General features: G+C 44.4%; 1 protein-coding gene across 2 annotated transcripts in view; it reads left to right on the top strand.

Moving 5' to 3' along the window:
• Window positions 1–3245: 3245 nt before the first annotated feature.
• MET (MET proto-oncogene, receptor tyrosine kinase) overlaps window positions 3246–12312 on the top strand; it is a 91244-nt gene continuing 82177 nt past the window's right edge. For both annotated transcript variants that reach the window (XM_082057054.1, XM_082057053.1), the window contains exon 1: window positions 3246–3252. The gene's annotated coding sequence lies outside the window, so the exon portion shown is untranslated. The remainder of the gene's footprint in view (window positions 3253–12312) is intronic.

Raw genomic sequence — 12312 nt, 5'->3', positions numbered from 1 at the left:
ATATTTTTGATTCTGCAGGCTTTTTAAAAAAGGTGGTTAGATCCACATTCACAGAGATATTTAAATATCTTCTGCTTATTGAAATTAAATAGGACTTGATACCTAGGTGAATTTGCTCTTTGGACTCCATTTTGCTGCCTGTGGTTATGATAAATAATTTCTTAGGCTCTGTGACACAAGGCACCATCAAATACATAGGACTGAACTGGGCCCCTTAGTGTGTTGAGGGAATTCTACTGCCAATGCATAGAAATATAGATTTTCCTGTGTTTTAATTCCTTATCTTTACATTTGAAAATTCAACTTAAACACAGCCTTGCAACTCATTTTTCTAACTGTATGTTTGTATCTTTAGACAAGTTATAGTGTTAGCTCATCAGCTCCCTATCTTGAAACACGTCAGGGCTGGGAAGCATGTGCCAATACTCTCCCGGGCATGTTCCAGTTCCCTTGCCGAATAGATCACCCTGACAGACTCGACACTTTTGAATTGTTTTTTCCAGTGTTGTCAGCTTTCTAAAATGTGCCCCACTGTCATAATTATGCCAGATGCCTTAAAAGAGTGGAGAGGAGCAGCTCCTTTTGGACAGGACAGAGAAGCAAGGAAAAGTTGTTAAAAAGCGAAACAAAACAGGATGATAAATAAGAAGGTCATAGTTTTTTTTTTTTCCACCAGTTCCTGCACCTTAAAGGTGCTCCAGGCCTCTGAGAAGCTGTTCATGGTGTATCCACCTCATTGCAAGAAAAGTGAAGAGAGTATCTGAGGATTATCAAAGCCCCACTGCAATGTAGTTGTCTCATACAGCTAACCTAAAATAACAGGTCATCAGCATGGTCAAAATGGAAAGGAAACATCTGTTTCTCCTTTTTATGTTAGTGACAATCCATTTGTTAGCTTTAGAATAGCACAGGCTGTCCCACTGATAACAGCCCAGGCGCTGGCTGTTCAGCCCAGGCAGGTGCATGGGGAACTGTGGAGCGGACTAAGAACAGATAACATATGGACTATCCTTAAGAGGCTGAACATCAGACTCAAACCTTAATCTTTATCACTTACGTTCAAAATTAATGACAAAGATTCTTCCAAGTCTGGTGTAACTGTACAGATGCACACTAGTTAACTGATCACTAACTGAAGCCTAGTGAGTGGTACGATCAGAATGTAACCATGCTTTTCCCTTCAGGGGCTGGCACTATGTGTGTTGCTTCTTTTTCTAACTACTGCTGAGTATTAATTGAAGTAAGGGTCACTGAAGTAAATGGACAGGTTTTCAGGGACTTCAGACAAACAAGATCAGATCAGTCAGAACATCTGTATTGCTGGTTGGTTTCTAGCAATCTCATCCTTCAGGAACCAGGAGAAGGGGCTGGTTTTATTTTCATGTGATATAATCGTTAGTGTGTTGCTAACATACATACGTGAAATGAGGAGACATAAGTATAACCTCACTTGTAGCCATCATACGCTTTTCTTATTAAAACAGGCTGTCTTTTTTGCTATCTGTTGTCAGTAAAAGATACTGCAGAGTAAGAATTTCACAAGTTAAACACATAAAAGATTACACACTGCCTCCATCACACATTTGTTTTTGTGAAGAATTGGTTTATAGCTAGGTTAGACATCTTTATCACTAGTGCCAAAAAGCCCGTAGAAAAGAGGAGGCAGATAAACAAATTGTGAAAGTGCTGCTGATGCAGATTAGTGGAAGGCTGGCTAACTGCGATTTAAAAGCATTTTGTTCTGATGTACAGCTTTGTCTATATACATATCATGGTGACATCCCAGGCCTTAACCAAATACATACAATACTTTATTTAATTTTCCTTTCAAAATGTTTTGATGTAAGCTCTGACATTTTTCCCATGGTTAATCATGAAACTGGGCAATGCTTCTTACAGTTCCTTGTACTTTACTCATGCAAAACACTCATTGGTTTAAATGGTATGATTAAGGGGAACAGTGCTGGAGCCAAAAATGGAAGAATGCAAAGAGAATATAGATGTCCCCAACAACTTCTATTGGAATATGGAGCCTTTCACTTAAAGTCTGGTTTAGATCAGTAGCTGCTGAAACTCATTACCACAAAAAAAAAAGATGGGTCCTCTGTTGCATGCCCTGATGTTGAGACTTGCAGTGTCCCAGCAGCAATGCAGGTGTACGTGGCACTGTTCGGTGCCTCAGTTTCTCAGCACCTCTGAAAGATGATACCATCTGCCTTGCAAACCTTGCAAGGGAGATGGCCCATTGCTTGCCATTTTATATCCTGTAGGAAGCACATATGGATGTAGATAGCTATTTGATGGTCTGCATGAACTGAAGTCCTGTAGTCTGAATTACACATGGACAGACGTTCAGAATGCAGCTGGCGCTTTGACACTGTGACAGGGACAATATGGGCTGAGTTTGTTTGCCACTACACATGCTGTGTGGCACGGGGACAAGCCTAGAGATGCCCAAGCCTTGCCCTCTCAGGATAAGGCTTTAGCATCACTCAGGTGTCGACACCCGACGGTGCCCAGGGGCTAGGAGCGCAGAGCAGGGGCTGTGCCTGCATGCCACCGGTACCCGCTTGGCCTGAAAACGTCCGGATGCAGGATAAAGGCCACCAAGGGCCGCCGCGGCGGGTCCCCTCCTGGCTTTGCTCGTCTGAGAGCCACAGCCACCCCTCCTGCTCCCGGACTGGGGGAGCCTGGCCGGGAGGGATGGGGGGGAAGGAGGGATGGAGAGAGGGTGAGAGGGAGGGAAGAAGGTGCCCCCTCCTTCCTTCCCCCCGCCGCGCACCCGGGCTCCTGCGATGTGGTGAGTCACAGGCAGGTCAGGACCGCGCCGGAGGGGCGGAGGGAGCCGAGGGGACCGGCTGATTTACCGCTGGGAGCCGCCACCAGCGCGGCGGAGGCGCCGGAGGGAAGGGCACTCAGAGCCGCCCCGCAGCCCAGGTGCCGGGCGGGAGGCCCCTGCCCGCTGGGGCGCGCAGCCCCCACCGCCCAGGTAGGGACGGCAGCGCTGGACCGGGGAGGCTGAGCCCCCGGTGGCAGAGGCGGCTGCGGGGCGGCAGGGAGCGGGCAGAGCGGCGCGGGGTCTCGGAGGTGCGCCGAGCTGCGCCCCGCCCCGCCCGGGCTGGGCCGGGCTGTACCGGGTGCCTGGGCGAGGACCGCAGAGCCAGCCCGCCGGGGTGCAGCGCTCTCCCCTCCGGCTGCGGTGCCGGCGCGCAACCCGCTCCGGTGAGGACCGCCAACCGCAGGGAGGACGGGGTGAGCCGGGGAACGCGGGGAGAGGGATGAGCCAGGAGCGGGGGAAGGACGGGGAGCGGCCCGGGTGCTGCGCTCAGCCGCGCCGTGCCCCGCCCGGGAACTTCGCGGGAGCGCGGCGTCCGGGGCCGCCGCTGCCTTCCCCGGGGCTCGCAGCCTCCGCGCCGGGCGGGCACCGCGGGGGCAGGTGAGCCGCGGTGCGGGGCGCCGGCACCGGCCCGCCCCTGCCCGGCCAGGCGCCGCAGCGCGCCCGGACCACCGCGAAGTCGCGGCCGCGGGCAGGGCTCCCCGGGCCGGTGTCCGCCGCGGCCCCGCGGTAGGCGGCTTGCGGTGGCCGCGCCGGCTGAGCGCGCTGCTCCTCCCGCCCCTTCCCGCTCCGCGGGTGCGGCGGCAGCAGCGGCTGCCGGCGGAGGGTCTGGCGGCAGCCGCAACGGGGAAGTTCCAACTCGGAAACGGTGGCTCCGAGGTGCAGGTTTGTGGTGGCCGGTCCGGCCGCCTTCCGTGAGGCTGAAGTCTGGGGGTGAGCCGGGAGCATTCCCCAAGTTGGGGATTTGCACTTTGTGGTTGTACAGCGTTCACAGTCTTCCTTGCACTCATATTGCGGTTTGGAGGGTTGGTTGTTGTTTTTTTTTTTTTTTCCCCCACATTTTTAAAAGCAGAATTTGCTTTAAATGATAAATAATTCACACCATATAATGGCATTCCAGCAGCGTTTTCTTGTCAGCATTAAATTAGCTGGTCTTCGGCTTTATAAATATTAAGTGGACTCCATAGAAATTGGAAGTTTCGCATATACATCTTAAAATAGGGATCTATAGTCGAGTAACAGTGCTGTTTAACAAACTGTGTGCTCGTAACCTGTAGGAGGTTATTGAAGCTGCAATGCTTGCTTTTAAAAGAACCTGTGCCATGTGTGGTAGTTCATCTGCTTTCATCCTACAGGTGCTTTTTGCATTGTCCACCAGCAAAAAGAGGATGGTGTCTTTTTTTTTCTTTTGAGATCTGAGAGGTTTGGATTCATAATCAGGCACGACAAAGTGTCTCACGTGTTTCTCTAAGAGCTGGTTAAATGTTTACACATCATTCACTGTGAGAGCAAAAAGCTAGCCTTTGGCAGGAGCTGCATGTTGAAAACTAAGTTAGAGAATGACTGTACCGCTTGTTCCTTGTGTGCTCTAATCCTTCTTCAGCACTGTATGATTCTTTTTCTAGCTGTCTTCTAATATAAACTGAATCATTTGAAAAAAAAAAGGAATATTTTATAAAACATTCATCTCTCTACAGAAAAGAGAGTCAGCTTCTTTGCCTTTTTGGTAGGGAAGGAATGAATTGTCTTTCTTTACTATCTTATAGGGCTTTTTCTTTTATTTATTTATTTTCTCCAAAGGATAACCCCAGCATAGCAGTTCTTTATCGGTAAACTAAATTGCACATGTGTTGGCTGGAGAGTGGTTCGTGGAGGTGTCGTTTGCTCAGGGGAGATGGCAGTGCAGCCTGTAGATGAGTGAGAGCACACTGAGTCAGGGCAAGCCAGCCAGAAAGCCAAAACTCAGCAAAGGCTCGATGAACAGCTGATGAATGCAAAACTGAGCGGAAAATGTTGTCCTCCCAGGACTGCCTTTCCCATCCTGATCTTACTGCATTTATATTTTTCTGGTACCTTAGCTGATGACCTGTAACCTCCTCCTGCTGGTCCAATGCAACTGAAGGGGCCAACCCACCTACTCTAATTTTTCTATGATCTGCAAGCGACTGCTCTGTATTTTTCAACTCAAAGGAGAAATTCAAAGCCTGCTGCCTCCCAAATCTGGCTTGCAGGACTCCAGACGGTAACTGGCACAGCTGGCTGCAGTGCAAGAGCAGCAGCCTTGACTTCACAGCCGCAAAGGGAACCTGATGCTGGCAACATGCTGCTCTAGGGTAGCCAGAGAGCCAGAGCTGCAGCAGCAGGAGTCCCAGACCTCTGGACAATCTGCTTTGTACCACGACTGCTTTGTGGTGGTGACGTGTCTAGATTTTATTCACTTCAGGCAGAAAGCAAAGAGAGGTTCTGCATCTCCATGTGTGTTTGTGGATTATCTAGTGTAAGGGAAATCCTGCTTGGGCTCTCTCAGCACTACAGAAACATCATTTCTTGAGTGAGAAGGTGACAGAGTAGCTGAATGGCGTTCCCTGAAACTACTGAAACACAAAACCCAGAATGGAGTTTCAGGATCTATTTGGTGCAAAAGAGAAGGAGCGGGCTGCGGTGTGATACTTCAAACAAACCTTCCTAAGATTTTTGGGTTGCAGCCACACCTCGATGGCTGGTTCCTGTGAAACCCTTGTGTCCAGACTTCCCACCCCCACCTCCCCATTGCTGCCTCGCTGGCTGCCCTTCAAGCCAGTGGCACAATTTCATGTTTCATTAGGCTGTTACCCTCAGCTGAGCCATCATCCTGTGCATCTTGTCCGCCATGGCCACAGCCTGTGATTTTTGCCTCCCACACAAAGTTTGTGGCCGGTAATTAAACCCGTGGTCATGCCACAGCAGCTGCCGCATGGTCCCAAGCAGCACGTCATCACTGAGGAGGCAGGACCACAGCTCCACGGAGGACTTCAAGGATGGCACCACCTTGCCTGTCCCTCCCTGCGTGGACAAACCAGGAAGGTTTCTGTTTTTCCCCCCTTGTGAAAATGTTGTGTTTTTCTTGGCAATGGTTTTAACAAATCTATATCTCATACATAACGACTGGTGTGAGCACGTTAGCAGAAGCCATTTTTAAATCAGTTTCCGTACCCAGGGGAAATGTAGTATAGACAGGGCCTTCAGGAAACGAATAATTAGGTGACCTTTTTCCCCCCAGAATATCAGGTCTGTTTTATGTAGAGCTGTTTGAAGTCACACAAATTCTCATTACTCTCCAAATCTCTAACCTTGCCTTGTTTAAGATACCTTTTAGGAAATCAAATCAGTGTTTCAATCTAATTTCCAAAGGCATTCAAACACATGGTATGTGTGCTAACTTGTTTCCTCTAGCATTAAAAAAATCTAGCAAATTGCCAAGCTATTTGCCTGCAGGAAAACTATGATGTTGTACAAGAAGATGAAGTATTGTTTTCCTACAGTTTTAAACATTAGAAAAATAGAGGTAAAGTTATCAGACTGAATTGGTCTAGGATATAACTCCTTTGAAGGAAGCAAGTTACCAAGTAGATTGCCTTTTTTTTTTTAAATCTGTTCTGAGACTTTTGAGTCACACTGTGATCTTTTTCAGTCACTTGATGTGGCTGGATGGTAACCGAGTCCCCTTGGCTCAGATGGACCTTCCTTGAATTTGTTGTGATTGAGTACTCCAAGTATCAGAGTGGAGAACTGAAGTGGAGATAAAGAATGTTTTATAACCCTCAAATTTTAAGGGTCTTATAACCCTCATATTTTAAGGAGAGGCGGTGTGCATAAGCCAGGCACAGGGTGCACATGGTGCAAACAAGTAGGTAGTGGATGCCCCGCAACCGCTTTCCTCCACCTCTTCCCGCAGCACACCAGCCTCCAGGGAAGCAAATGCCTCAGAGCATTTCATTTTTCAAGCAGGTGTCAATAGCAGAAGAGTTTCTGTAATGCTGAGGAGTTTAATAACTCAAAATACTTAAACAAAAAGCTTTTTGTTTGTGCATCCTGAAGCTCCATGGTAGGCTCTTCTGCTTATCCCAAGAAAATGAACATGCAATTGGCCTTTTGTGTGGAAGGGATCTCATTTGAATTCATGATAAATTTGGTTGCAAGTGCATGCAAAAGGAAAATTGCCGAATGCTTTCAGAAGATTTTCATTTTGCTCAAGTGTTCACACCATGGCCATCGCCATGGTATTTGATAGCTATCCATTTTGTTGTGTGTCTTACAGCTTTAACCTCTCTCTGAGGGGTCACATTGGCATATCTTTTTTTCCTGTAGTCACACAGAAATTACAATTTCTGTGTAAGTTGCTTTCCTCTACCATAGCTCTTTCATTTTGACGTTTATCCAACTAAGCAGTATCAGAATCTTTTTGACATGTAGGGGTACCATTTCTGCGAAGGATCAGTGACCTAGCTTGATAAATTTAAAAAATCAGCAATATAACTAAATATGTGACATTTATTGAAATTCATTCTTTGCCATGGAGCTACTTTCTTTCAAAAATATTGAGAATAGTAAGGGATTGCATCTGCAATTTGATTAAATCTACAGTTGTTACCATTTACCTTCTGAAAATTGATTCCCTCCCCTCCCTGTCCCCCAGCTTGACATGCTTATTGATTAAAAACTCTGTGCTGCCCTAAGCCAGCATATATTTGTTAGTGTTTGTGTGCTTCCCATGCAAGTTTGGACAGGCTTCGACTGTGGAAGCTGACTCTATTCCTAAGCTATTGGAAATGGTAAGGTTCCTTAGCAATTGTTTTAAGCTATATGATGACACATCTTTGAACCCCATTGTACGAAGGAAAAATACCTTCTGACTGGAGAGAGCTTTCCTGTTTATGTGTGTGTTTGCTGGAATTAAGCCTTCCCCTGTGTGTTGACTGAGTATTTTTTTTGTAATCCAAAATGGCAACATGGCAAGTCACCTCCAGAGTTTATTTTTTGGACAGGATACAGGTCTTTTATTTTCAAAATAGCATGGCTCTGGAGTTGATGATGAAGCATAGGGGCCTCTCAGTTATACTTCTACAAGCAGACTCAGTTAATTGAGGTGGCACAGTTATAAAGACAGCTAGATTTAGGCAATAAGTAATTAACTTTTATTGACAAGTTTATACAATGTAAGTTCACTTCCCACACAGGAAGTTTTTGGCTTTAGGCAGATGTTCTTTCAGCATAAGGATATGAAATTTGCCAAATGCATAATTTATTTTCTAAAATGGCTAGAGTCATAGCTTTGGTCGTGACTGAGGAGAGTCCTGTAAACTGTTCTGATTCTCTTTATAGAGTGAAGATTAGCCCAACGGGTGGCCTCCAGGCAGGAGCCCAGCTGCAGGAGGATTGCATGCAGTACCTGGATGGGTTTCAGCTGTGTAGACATGGGCAGGTAACCAGAAAATAGAGAACGTGTGACCATCCTACCTCTTGCTGTCTGGGGTGCCTAGTTTGTGACCCTGTAGCCTGCCTCTGCACCCTACATGCCATAGCTGAACCCCCTTCAGAGGGGAGAGGTGCTGTCAGGAGACTCAAAACAGGCATTTTGCCTACAATGGTAACAAGGCTGGACCACCCTGAATTTAGGCAGTAAAGTTATAGTTATTTATTAAATACAGTGTTAAGGTTTCTGGTTTGCTTCAAATGATGCTCATTTTAAACAACTGTCTGGGAAGGGGAGTAACCTGGACTAATGGACTGATTATGCCGAGCATTTGTTAGGGCTGAGAGCCACATGGCCCCAGTGTTGGATGCCCATGTCCGAGCTGTGCCAGCTGCTGCCCCTGTCCACATCTGGCAGAACATTGCCCTCAGCTGAGTGCCAGTCCATCACCCACCACAGCAGCTCAGACCTACAACATATGTGCATCTTAAAAAAACTTGCTTTCCACGCTTCCTTTGGTGGTTGTGCTACTTGCCTGGTAGGAACCATGAGCAAGACCGTGGCCTCATGGTTGTCCCTGGGAGTTCTGCTGTTGACTCTTCATGGACACTGGGTTTAGCTCTGCCTTTGTGTGTGTTTGAACAGTAATTTCAAAATGGATTTCCTCTCCTTCAATAGAAGATTGAAGTATCTTTTTCCACATTACATTTTTCTCATTAATATTTGTAGAAATCCATAATTCCTGCAGGAACTATTAACTTTTGTCTAAATTTTGTGGAAACAGAAATCCTATCCGAGTATGTCTAATGAACAGATGAAAACAATTACCAGCTGCAGTTAGAATTCCAAACTTATTTATTTTCCCCTTATTTTAGGAGATATTATTTCTTTTGATTCTTTGTTTTTGTTTTTTTTTTTTAGTTTGCTTGAGCTGGATGCTGAACCTCACCTTTCATTTAGTTGGTGTTTTTTTGCATAAAAAATGTTCTAGCTAGCATGGTTTCAAGCTTGCTACTGTTCTGTTGTGCCATGTGAATGCCCGGAGACATACATGGGTTTTTTATTGTTTTGTCTTCAGCTTTATCATGAATAAGAATGCTTTTTTGATTGGTTGACCCAAACTAAATCACCAAAATTTCAGGACAGTTAGAGATATTTATTAAGACACTGGGGTTTGCTTCTTGCTTCTCCCCTCATGAGCCCCTCCCCACCTGCACCTCATGGATTCTATGAGGATAAAGGTAACATGTTTCCAAGTAACCCCAGCCTTTGAGAAAATTCTCAGATCTGTGGGTTGTCCCAAATGCATGACTAGAAAATAACTTGCTTTGCTCTGTAAAATTGAAATAACTTCCCAAGCTTCATCTGTCTTCAGATATATGCTGAGGTAACTAAGGCTTGGATTTCTCTCTGTGTTTAAGGCCGTCATACAACCAAAATTGTATTACAATTTCTGTTATAGGAATTATATATCCTGTTATCTGTTATTATAAATACTTGTATCTGTTATGGATATCATTATATAATTTTTCATGTGTCTTCATGACATGTATCTTCTCATCCAAAAATACCAGATTCTATTGGTTAGGTCTGAGAAAGTAGAATAAAGCAGAGAGAAGCAGCTTTACTGAAGACAATGAAAGGTGTTGGTAGTTGAATTCCTGTCAGAAGTTGATTAATTCCTCTTTCCTAATGTCATTGAAAATGTTAAATGAATTACTGGATTTATATTCAGTTTTCCTGTCTACTTCCAGAAAGTGGGTACTAATTTTAAATGTTATATATTGCTGTCCTGCAGAACCTTTGCTTAAACTCTTTATGTTTGTTGCTTTTGCTCTTTTGATTAGAGGCCAATAGTTTTCCTGGGGGAAAATGTTTCTTGTTAATACTCAGTATTTGGGATCATTCTTGCAAATGCCCAAAGCTGCATTAAAAAAAGAAAAAAAAAAAGGCAATATTAATACTGCTTTAAAAACTAGGTAGAATGTGAACAGTATGGGACTCCAGTGAAGCAGTGAGCCAGTGTGAAGCTCCCTATGTGATTAAGTGCTTCTGCATAAGAGAATAGAATCCAGTGTTTTGCTGCGTCCTTTTGCCTTATCAGAGGATTAAAAGTTCTCCTTGTCTGAGAATGTCCTCTCCTGTGACATTCTCCAGATCCTGCCAGGTCTCCAGCTTGGCTCATCAGTCAGATTTCTACAATGGGAAAATCCCATTGAATCTGCCCGACGTGAGAACCTTACTATAAGTTTTTTAGCTATCCTACGAAATTTAATATCAATTCTGTTCATGCTTCAGAGATGCAAGATGTTAAAACCCCATTTCATTTTATCTTCCATTAAATCCCATAGAATTAAATTACTTTTATTTATATCAAATTCCATTGGATTTTTGTCCTTATTATCCTGATCTTATGTATACAAAAGAGATGGATTGCGAGGCATGTCCATTTATTAGAAGGAGATTATTCCTTCCGTCTCATGGCTATATTCAAAAAAACCTGACCAAAACAGTTTTCTGTATTTTCCTAACTATGGCAAGCTGCATGAGAGGATTAGGTCTAAAGGCAGAGTGTGCTAACAGAAGCTGGGAGAGATGAGAGCCAGCCAGGAGGTAGGTAAAGTCAGCACAGGGTGCACAAAATCACAGAAGTCATTAATGACCTTCTAATTGCAGAACTGAATCCTGTGTTTTTCATGCAGGGCTAAAAAGGGACAACACCGTGCATGGTCATTATCAGTCAGTAGGACTGTTTGCCAGTTTGCTGAAGTTTTCTTTCCTTCTGAAAACACATTTACAAAAATAAGTATGTGTTTGTTGTTCTTCAGATGTAAGCTGCCACGATAAAATCAGCTTGGGGAAAGCTCAGAGACATCTTTGCTGCTTCCTGAAAATTGCTGCATGTTGGGGTTTTTTTGTTTGTTTTCAAATTGAGAGGTTTTCATCTAACGTGCTTTGAAATAACTCCTTTTATGCAAATAACACCACACTTCTCTTGTAAACTAAACACAAGCTGGGCCAACCCCTACCTGCAGATAAGCTTGTGTGGCTTCCAAAGTTTCCCTGACTGCGGTGGGAGGGCTTCCTGCTTATCTGAGGAGAGTAAGCACCCAAAATCCCCCCAGGGCACAAAAATAAGGTAACAACCAGTGAATTGTTTTCACAGTACAGAAAGCCTTTCAGGAAGCAGCAAGGAGCAATAAGAGGTGGCTAAAGGATAAGAAAATACCCCTTTACTTTCTGAAAATCACAAATCTGAACGTGAGCTATTTACTGAGGCCTCCTTCGCATGCTATTAATAGGGGTAAAAGCCCATCAGGTGAATATGTGACTGGGCATGGTTTATAGGGATTTCAAAGACATATGAAAAGATAATGCCCATGTCCATTAGCTAGTTACTTGGAAATGCAATGCAAGTTAATTTAGTCTTTCTTCAAAGAGTGGTGATTATGTTCGTTAACAATATATAAGATTTTTAAAGATTTACTCTTCTGCACCTATCATCACTGTTAAGCTATGCCTTCTACATCTCAATATTTGCCCTGTATCATCTATTGCTCATTTTAAATGAGGCAATATTGAGATTCTGTCATGTCAACAGATCTTCTGCCTTGCCAGCTGTTTTAAGCGCCCTGTTTTCTAGTCCTTAGTCAGCTCAACAGGAATCAATGAGAATATTGTTTACATAAAGACTGTGGAGTCAAGTCCTGGAAAAGGTAGTGGCTGTAATGTGATTTATCCTGGCAAACCTTAGGTCTGAAACCAGGGTTTCATATGAAAGTCCAGCTTCTCAACAGTTTAGATCTGTCCCATCGTCACCCCCAACAGCTATATCTTGCTCAAATTTAAATTGCTCGAGCAATCATTAATCACATGAGCTGTCCATTTTTTTAATCTGGACACGATATACATGGTGCTAATAAGCAATACAATATAATTTGAATATTTTAAGTAGGAGCAGGGATGTAAAAAAAAAATGTTCTTGTTAAAAGACAGTGACCTTTGTTCAGTGCCTAAAGTATTG

Source organism: Streptopelia decaocto, assembly GCF_964273445.1.
Source record: "Streptopelia decaocto genome assembly, chromosome: 1".
NCBI lineage: Eukaryota > Metazoa > Chordata > Aves > Columbiformes > Columbidae > Streptopelia > Streptopelia decaocto.
The sequence above is the reverse complement of the archived record's forward strand: the minus strand, read 5'-3'. Positions and strand labels throughout refer to the sequence as shown.